Here is a 10,278-nt window from a genome sequence, read left to right on the forward strand (position 1 = left end):
CAAGAAGTTTTGTCTAAGAATAATGAGCAGTGGTCAGTGGAAACAAAATTTTATCAATGACACTGTCGAATCTGGAAAGGTTACAGGCAAAGACAAATGTCATGGCAAAGTTAATTGAGTTTGACATGTTTAATCGAATAGATAAACATTAAAAGCATTTTTGGATTATGAGATTTACTAATTATTGTCTCAATTAGAAGTTCACATGGTTCATTCTTATTAGTTATTATGATATTGGTATGGCTTAAATCTTAGTTTGTTGCAAAACATAGAAAGTAGGCCTGATCCTCTTTTTTTCCGAGTAAAATTCCATTATCTTTCTGCTTATGTTTTTAATGTGTTTTGATGTATCATAATAATAATAATGATTTAATTGTGTTTGATAACATAATCTATGGAGCAGCAAATGTGATATGTTAAAAAGGAAATTAAGGTTCTGCCATTTTAAAATCATATCTAAAAATCATGGTAAACACCTTAGACTTCTATTTGCTGGAATCAAGAATGAAGCATCTATACTACAACATGATAAAAATATATTTCTGCACCATGTCAAGAGCCTACAACTAAACTTGAGTCGTTATAAATTATAATACATCTAATCTATCTATTTTATAATATACCTTTCTTAAGAACCATTAGCAATACACCGTTATACTCAACTTAAAGTTTAAAGCAACTTTAAGCAAACAACAGTATTCAACATGCGTAGTGTATTCTAATGTCATTTAAATGCATCAAACAAAATTGTAACTCAAAATCAACAAAAAAATTAAATGAAAATTCAAGATGAAATATCTACAATATATTCTATAGGTCAAAAATACCCAAGAGCCTATGATGATACATACCAGATTGCTAATCCATTTTTTGCAGAATTGTGTGAATGTGGAATAAGTGGAAGCATTTTTGGGGAAAATGCTAAAATAGAGGAATTTATAATAAAGCAAGCTAATTAACAAAGCAAGCCAATCTGAGGAAACATGACGCTTAACACACAGGACCATTCCAAGGATAGTGAAAACATAAACCATGACGAAAACACAATGCTAACAACTACTAAGCTAGAATGCTGACAATAAATTTGCCTCATCACGACTTCTTAAAGAAACCAACACCATCACTAAGATACAAACATATTAATCCATCTTTTTCTTTCCATAGTTCCTCTTGAATGTTTTGTTCGCCGATGCTTGAACATTTGCAGACACAGGTGCTTCTGCCATGGAGCCATCACATGCATCAGCGCAAGATCTCTTGGCTGGAGTTTGATAGGAGTTGTCGCCATTACTCTCAACAGCAGAATCCTAGGGTTCAAAGAAACTCAACAATTAGTCAATCCAACCATGAACCACCTATTCATTAGAATCACATATCTCTACATATGGAAATCTAATGATAAAAAGAACCACAGATAAATTGGTTACCTTGGAGAGACAAACTGCAACATGTCCATTGGTTTCATCATTCGTTTCAGTTATAGGGGTATTTGCTAGTATTTCATTAAACTATAGGATGCAAGATGAATTTAAAGGATCAAATTAGTTTCAATATTAAAGTCTTCAACACATCTATGTTTTAGTTCCTGTGACAACATATACTATACTTACAGAAGCATCACAAGAGTTAGCACAACCAAAATTGGACATGAGGCACTCATCATTTGAAAGTTTAGTGACGCTATACACCCCCTCCACGGCATTTACATTCTTATTTAGGGTATGACTATTTTTTTCCACTTCTTTACATGCACATTAGCATTTCTTTGTCAGTTGCAGAACCAAATTTGAGATGATAATTTTTTTTTAAGTCGAATATTGAAGACTTACACATAACTCCTTAACTTTCAACAGTAGCCTTTTCCACCATTTGCTCTGCTTCTTTGTTCCAAAGAAGGAGCTTTATACAACCACTTTCATCAGTCACAATAATTTGTAGCCGATACCTAGATGAACATCTTAGCAGCACATTACCCATAACAATAAGATATCACTACATGCAGCTATAGAGAGTTTGCCAATTCGTGATGCAAATCAATTGCTTAGAGAAGCTAAAAAAGATTGCTCATCTAACAAGAAACCTTAGTATAGCCTTGAAATCTACACGCCTACATTGATCACACCAACACCTATCTTTGTTCTCTACAACCTTCTTCGGACATGTCTTGCACGATGTGTAGGACCAGTCATCTTTACCAACCTCTATGGACATAACGTTGCCAACAATCTAGCAAGAGGTTTACTGACAAAATGCTTTGAGTTCAGTAAGAAAATGGTTATGTCTTAAGTAATCACAAAGCAGCCTCACCTGAGTCATATTAAGGACATCTTCTATAGTTTGCATCAGGACAATGCCTGCATTGATCTCATTTGCCACAGAGTATTAAGGTTATGTCTCAAGCTGAGTTATTCATTATGAATAGAACATAACATATGTTGCCAATATATGGACACAACCAAAGGAGTTGATGCAGGTCAATATTCTTTTTAAATTCTGATTCGTAAATGCATAATAAAGCAACAATTTGGGCACTCATGAGACAAACCTTTGCTTGAAGTTAATAACCTCAAAAAGGTTTGGATTGAAGTAGCATTTGGAGACATAGTAAGTACTTTGAATATTCACAAAACTTAAGTATACATTGGACTTAAAGAGTTGAACCACGATTATGAAAGGCTCCCCATCATCTTGTTGGAGGTGTGGAACCACTTGGTCAACCAATTTCCCAAACAATATATATTTAATTTTTGTTTCCCAGAAAGAAACACATACAAAGTCCCTCAAAAGATTTTTTCACAATTTAGACCCATCATAAGCCTGATCTAAATAATTGAAAACCATAACAAAATTTACACCTAGAATACAGTACACATATTAAACATTATCTAGGTCTTCTAACTGTAGCGCAATACGCTTGCTTTCCTGACCCATCCAGGTAATCATGTTCCTGGCCTCCTCCTTTCCAACAACCTCTCCTATGTAATCTGCATTCCACAATATATACGTTTAAATATAAAGCTATATAAAAGTTCCTAATTATAGCAGAGACTGAAAAGCATTATAAGAATTGTAACTTACCAAATAATAGATTTTCATCACTTGGACCATTTTCCTCAAGTTCAGCAAATGAACGAAAGTTGAATGGGTTAAAAGTGAAAGTTTTAATGGGTAAGACTACCACCTCAGTCTTTGTATAAAAGCTAAGCATGTACTTATGTGGAGTTGTCCTAACCTTGCCATTGTTAATTTTGACAATAAAATTTTGCATACTATAAACAACATTCTCTTTTATCTTGTGCTTGGAAAATTCCAAGCCAGGCTTGCAAATGGTTGCATGAATTCTATCACCTTGCATCATATTTTCAAACACAATGAACAAAAGTTATTTACCAACCACTTTAAAAGAAAATGCAATATAAAATAACTACTTATCCAATACCTTCTCAACTTGCAGAACCAGCTACAAGTTAAAGATCTCATTCTCGTTCCACTGGCTATAAAACTCATATAATCGAGCAACCCCCACAACCAAAGACCAAGAGAGCTTGGTAGGATTGATATCTCTAATGAAATTTGTCTTTCCAGCCATTTTTTAAAATACAAAAAAGTTGCAAACACAAGCTTTATCTGGGAAAAATAATAATGTTTTTCAATATTTTCTATATACGGCATTGCGTCCTAATATTTATACACATTTTTCCTCTCTCCATCACAACAAGGATGAGCGGGAAAATCTGCTTTATCAACCTTATAGATGTTAACATGTGCGTGGAGGTTTTCTGCTTGTATATAGATTTCAAATTTGAAAGGGCCTCAACTCAAGGAAGCCGTGAAGGTAGCAATTTCCTTGCAGGAGATACTGTAGCAACCTCGTTCACCAGGAACCGCCATGATAGAACCTTTTTAGTAGGGCTGCACACGGATCGGATCGGATATAGCCTAAAATTCTATCTGATCCGCACTGCACTCATCGGATCGGACCGGATCAGATATCGGGTATATCCGCATAATTTAAAAAAGAACTATTTTAAGATTCTATTTGGCTATTTTGAGAAAAAAATATCCGTAAAATTCATTTTTCACTTGTTTAAGCCTATTTACTCCTAAAATATTATCAATAAAAGTGCTCTTGAATAACAAAAAAAAAATAATAACACAAGATTTAAGTTTAATTATTCTAAGTTGAAGTACAACATAAAAAATTAAAAACAAGATATCATAAAATTCATAAAACAACACACTAAAATTCATATCATATTAGGGTTTACTTTCTTAAACTATGCTATTTATATGAGACGTGCGGATTTGCGGATCAGATCCGCAGATATCACTACTAAATCCGCAATCCGATCCTACCAAAGTGCGGATCGGATCTGATGATCCGCATATCCACAAAATTCGGAACGGATGCGGATAATTACCGCGGATATGCGGATATTATCCGATCCATGTGCATCCCTACTTTTTAGGAGGGAAGACAGTAGCAACCTCGTTCACTGGGATGCTATATCCTTCAAAAGCCCCCCTCACCTTATGCCAATTTCTGTTTGGATGGGAACACTGTCCTCAGAGGATTGCACGAGGCTACTTATGTGGAGTTGGTGAGATTAGTTTTAATATTAGCTTGGGCAGGTGTCGACTATGCGGTTGACATGCATCTTCATGTCCATGGAGGGACCCTATTGTTTAATCGTGATGTGTCGTCAACAAGGATGATGGCTACTGAGTTGTGTTTTTGAAGGGAACATTGTTCGTGTGAATTTTGGGATTGTTCATTAGTTGTGTTCTCTCCTAAGCTTGCCCAAGTGTCATCACTGAGAAGGGTTTACTTATTACCTATTGTTGGAGGGAACATTATAGCCTTGTGGTGACGTGTCATTGTGAAGAAAGCCAGGTTTTAGAGGGAACACTATTCCTACGCTTCATGGACTAACTGCATAAGTACTATGTATTAAAATTGCATCTATTGTCTAATACTAACAAGAGGCCCGCGCATACGTGGGTGAGTGATTGAGTTTGTGCAATTAATAACAAAGATATGAGAGGAACACATAGAAGTTGAATAATGATATGTTTGTCATATTCATATATTCGGCTTAGAAATATGATCACAATGATGTAACTAATAATCCTGAATCATATATTAAGTAAACATGCTTAATTAAGATGAATATATAGTAAGAGAAGGAAGATTGGTTCTTGAAGCAAAAGTTCACATTTCTCATGCCAGAATTTGATAGCTGTGCTGCAATAAATTGAAAAACACTAAGTGAGTTTACAAATTAATAATGTGTGTAACATATAAATACAATGATAAGGATAAAGCATGGTCAAAATTTAAAAACAAAATATTAAGACATAAATAAGTAAGAAATAGTTAAAGAAAGAATTCAGAGGAATTGAGAATATGATCTTTACGAATTGTGTGTGACACAATATGCCAAAATCAAATAGTTCTGAAAATGTCATGATAAACGACATTGTTGATTTCAGTGTAATTGTTTGAATCGTCATGAGAAATAACAACCTTCAATCCATATTTGTTAGTAACTCTTGAGACTGCAACATATAATTGGCCATGTGTGAATACTGGCTGTTTAAGGAGTAACCCAACATAATCCAATGATCGTCCCTGGCTTTTATTTATAGTCATGGCATATGAGAGCATTAAAGGAAATTGCCTTCATTGAAACTTAGATGACAATTTTGTATCCGAAAGAGTTAATGTCATCCTAGGTATGAAAACCTTTTACCAATGTTACATTCTGATAAGACTTCTGCTTCGATAACTTTGTTGCCAAGCCTTGTGATAACTAATCTAGTACCATTACAAAGGCCTGCTGAATATCAATATTTTTAATAAGCATAACAGGATACTCTTGTTTAAAGCAAAGCTCATGATTTGGAAGTTCGGGAGATTTAATAGTTGCCAAAAATTTGGAGTGTCCATTGATGCCAGAATGTCTGTGTAAACTCCAGTTAATTAATGAATAATTAACTAATAAATTAATTATAAGCCAAGGAGATTAAGAAATTAAAATTTATAATTTGAGAAAGTGAAAATAATTAGAATACGAATTAAAATGCTAATCTTAAAGGTTTTGCCCCAAAATTTGGCCAACAGACTAAAACAAGTGAACCGGGCCCAAATGAGCCCAAGCCCATATATATAACTCTCTAACTTGACACAATTCACCACCCAAACCCCCTTTTCATTTGTGCTCCACGGGTTGAAGAAAAAGAGAGAAAAGAAAAATGAAACCCTAACCTTCCTCTTCTTAAATTGACCATAACTTTCAATCCGTAGCTCCGATTGACGAGTCGTTTATGGCCATGCGTTTATCTCGAAATCCTCTTTGATTCTATTTGAACAAAGTGATAAAAAACTCTAAATTTCTCACCCAGTTATTTCTTTTCTTCAATTTTACAATTTTGGTTTGGGTATTGAAAAATTTTGTAATTTTGATGGTTTATGGATGCTCTAGTATGAGCTATTGATGGATTTCATCCAAATAATCAGTGAGTAAAGGTAAGACACTCGTATCCTCTTTGAATCTTTCAATTTCATAAAGGTTAGGTATTGAGAGTTGTGATTTTGTATGAAATTGGTGGAAAAATTAGATTGAATAACTTAGTTAGAACATGGATGGTGTGATTTGAGCTTGAAGTGGACAAAAGCATGGATTGAATTGAGGAAGAAGGAGTCTAAGGTGTTTGAGCTTGGGAATATCATCACTATAGGTACGAGTTTTAGTTTAAAGTAGGCATTATGTAAAATTATGTGAAAACCTAAGTTAATTGTCCCTAGGATAGGATTGAATGGAAATGATTGTTGTTGTGATTGATTGGTTGTGTAAATTGAATTGTTATTGAGTAATGTAAAATGTGTATATGAATGAATTGAATGTGAATTGTGGTTGAAATGATGGATTTAGATTAAAAATTTATAAGTGGTGATTGTATTATAAATTGATATTTTGATGGTTTAAGCTATATGGATTGGATTTGGGTTGGTTAGGCTTGAATGAGTTAGAAGATATTTAAGTATTGAGGAATGTGTGCTGATGGTGTCTAGTGAAGGTTTAAGATGGTTTGGAATGGAGTAAATTGGTGAATTTGGTTAAAATAACTTTATGTAAAAATTAGTAAAAATGAGTTTTTGACAAACTTCAACGGGTCATAACTTAGCGCTTGGAGTTCGGGTGTGTGCGTACGCACAAGAATAATGCATACACACAAGTGATTGCATTTTATGTCGGAATTAAAAAAATATAGATAAAAAAGGAAAAATAGCAGAAATTCATATTCTAAATTCTAAATATTATAATTCTACGCATGCTATACCTATACCTATTATATATGAGATTGATGTGAATTAATATATTATTTTAATTATTATTTGTAAATTGTGTCAAAAATTTCCTTTAAAAATCTCTCATTTTGACAAAAGCATGAAAGTTTGATTTATCATATCTTTGACTATATAATATTACTGTTCTTAATAAGCATGAGCGTTGAAATAGAACATATGTCAACTTCTTCACAAATGATACCTCTAATTGTACCAAATATGACAAAAGAATCCTCTTAAGCAATGCACATTTAAGAAATAATTAACAATATAAAATATAAAATAGATTCTAGATTGTTCTTTTCTGTTAATTTATTTTTAACATAAACATAACTAACTTAATAAATGTAAACCTTATTGTTTTCTTGGAACTCTTCAATAATGCATCTTCTAGTTAAGCATAAGAAATCATCTTCCAAAGATACTATTTTATCGTCGTTGGCAATAAATAATGGCTGGGTACTATTGACACCTTGCTTAATCATACTAACATAAACATCATGCAAATACATATAAATATTACTCTAGATTGTTTGGAATTAAAAAAAAAAACTACATAAATCATGCTAACTTCTGTCTGAAATCAACAACTTTAGGAAGATAAGGATTAAATAATATTTGAGTGGCATATATGACATTTTGAAGGCCTACTTGACCTACATAACAATACCGAAAAAATTTAGCAAACATGATTTGAAACAATACTTAGTTAACCATAACAAAATATAAAAAAATTAAATAAAATACCCCTAAAAACTTGACTTTAGCAAGTTGAATCACAACAACAGGCTGTTCCACATAGCCAGATACTAAGAAATGATTTACTTGATTAACATACTCTCCAAATAGTGCACAATGCACTGTAAATCTAAAACTCAAAAGATGAATAACAATGAAAATAAAAAATAAGAAAAAATAAAATTAAAATACAATAAAAACCACCAAAAATAACTAAAAAAACACACTCTTTTGAAGATAATTCAATCACAATCATTTTGACAATCTTTTCCTCTTTTGCATATTCTTTGTCTTCTCCCACTGAAGTTAAAAGACCTATGACATCTGTTTAAAAGAAAAATAACTTATTAAACATCTTCGTAACTCTTTTAAACAAACTTGAAAAATTCTTAGTTAAGATATTTTTTAAATATTTATTTTATTTATTTAAAAAAATTGTAACTAGTTACATCATGACACTAGTGTTAGTTTTTTGAATTTTTGTAAGTTGCTTTTCCGTTTAGAGTATATAGATTTTATAAATGTCCTATGCAAAAGTAGTTTTTATTACAAGATTGAAGTTTAGTTATATATTTGTAGCCGAAGGTGCTTCAGCCATGCAAATTAGCCACACCATGACACCTCCCGACATTCTGGTGTCATACTTTAAGGAGGCCAGCTTTGAGCATGCAGTGCATCTTAGAGACTTTTGTTTCAAAAACACACAGATCTCTGCTTTTATCGAGAGATGTATCCAAAGACACATACATTCCACCTACAATAGGAGAAGTGTATGATCACACTTCAGGACGTGACGTATCATCTTGAATTGCACATGGATGAAGATCTGGTTGGTGGGTGTATAAGAGATTTCAAGACATACTATCAGCGACCGATCTAGGATTGGGTGGCAGAGCTATTGGGAGCCATGCCACCAAAAAAGCTGAAGGGGCAAGAAGGAGAGCTTTTCCATTAAGATGACATGGCTAAGACAGAGGATGCAATAGATTTCTGCTAATCCTAACACGTTGTGACAGTATACTTTGTGCTATATCATGATGCTGATTAGCGAATACTTAATGATGGACAAGTCCAACAATTTTGTCCATATTTGGTAGCTTCTCCTGCTTGCAGATTTTGCGACATGCAGGAGGTTGTCCTGGGGATCCGTTGTCCTAGCTTAGACATATAGACCCCTCAGCAATGCGGCTAATCGGACCACTACGGACATAGCTGGATGTTTGATCATGAGCTGGATATGCTATACGTTTTTTGCTTGGGACCTGTGGATAGAGATGTCCCGACCTTTCCTTTGGCCATTAGATATAAATTTAATTGTTAGTTCTATTTGAATTTAGTTTCATGTTTTTTATTTTAATTGCAAAATCAAATTTTTTATACTTTATTACAACTTGGCTGGGTATCCACAATAGAATCAGAACCACATGGAAGGGCATCTACTTCGGTGGCAATAGCTGGACATAATTGCGATAGATGAGGTATATGATTGTAGTTCGTGCTAGTTGTTTAGTTCCATCAGTCATTTTATTCTATGTTTGGTGTGTAATTTAATCTATAGTTATTAGTTCGGTTATTGTATGCAGGTTTGGTGGACATCGTATATTTGCCTGCATGATAGAAAAAGTGCTCCGATTGGATGCGCAACCAAAATGAGGTGTACACTTAGAAATCGACAATTCCAATCATGTGCTTCAATAATGTGCACGTCTACTCGATAGATAGAGTCAAGTGGCGGTCTTAAGTTTATTACAAGTGTGTCTATGCTTGTTGAGGATAAGATATGGTGAGTTGGTGACCAATTTTTTAACCACATATGGCGATTACAACCGTGATACTTTATTTTTCGTTATACATGTATTTCGACCTCAATTGGGATGAGATACATACAAGAAGAAATCCTCCACTCTGAGAACGAAATAGGTAATAAAGGAAAAAAAAACATAAATTTTTGTACACATGTCTATATGCGTAAATTTTATATTTATTTTAATTATTAAAAGATCCAAATTCTTGAAAAAGCAAATAAGTATTTCATGGAGACACACAAAAAAAGTATTTCATGGAAAAAGCAAATGTGGAGTCATTCGAAAAAGAGTAAACTATTAAAATTGTATTTGAAAATTCACATTGCTGAAAAAAATAACTTTAAAAAATATCAACGACAAATAAATTTTTGAAAGATTTGAAAA

Source organism: Arachis ipaensis, chromosome B08, assembly GCF_000816755.2.
Source record: "Arachis ipaensis cultivar K30076 chromosome B08, Araip1.1, whole genome shotgun sequence".
NCBI classification, from domain to species: domain Eukaryota; kingdom Viridiplantae; phylum Streptophyta; class Magnoliopsida; order Fabales; family Fabaceae; genus Arachis; species Arachis ipaensis.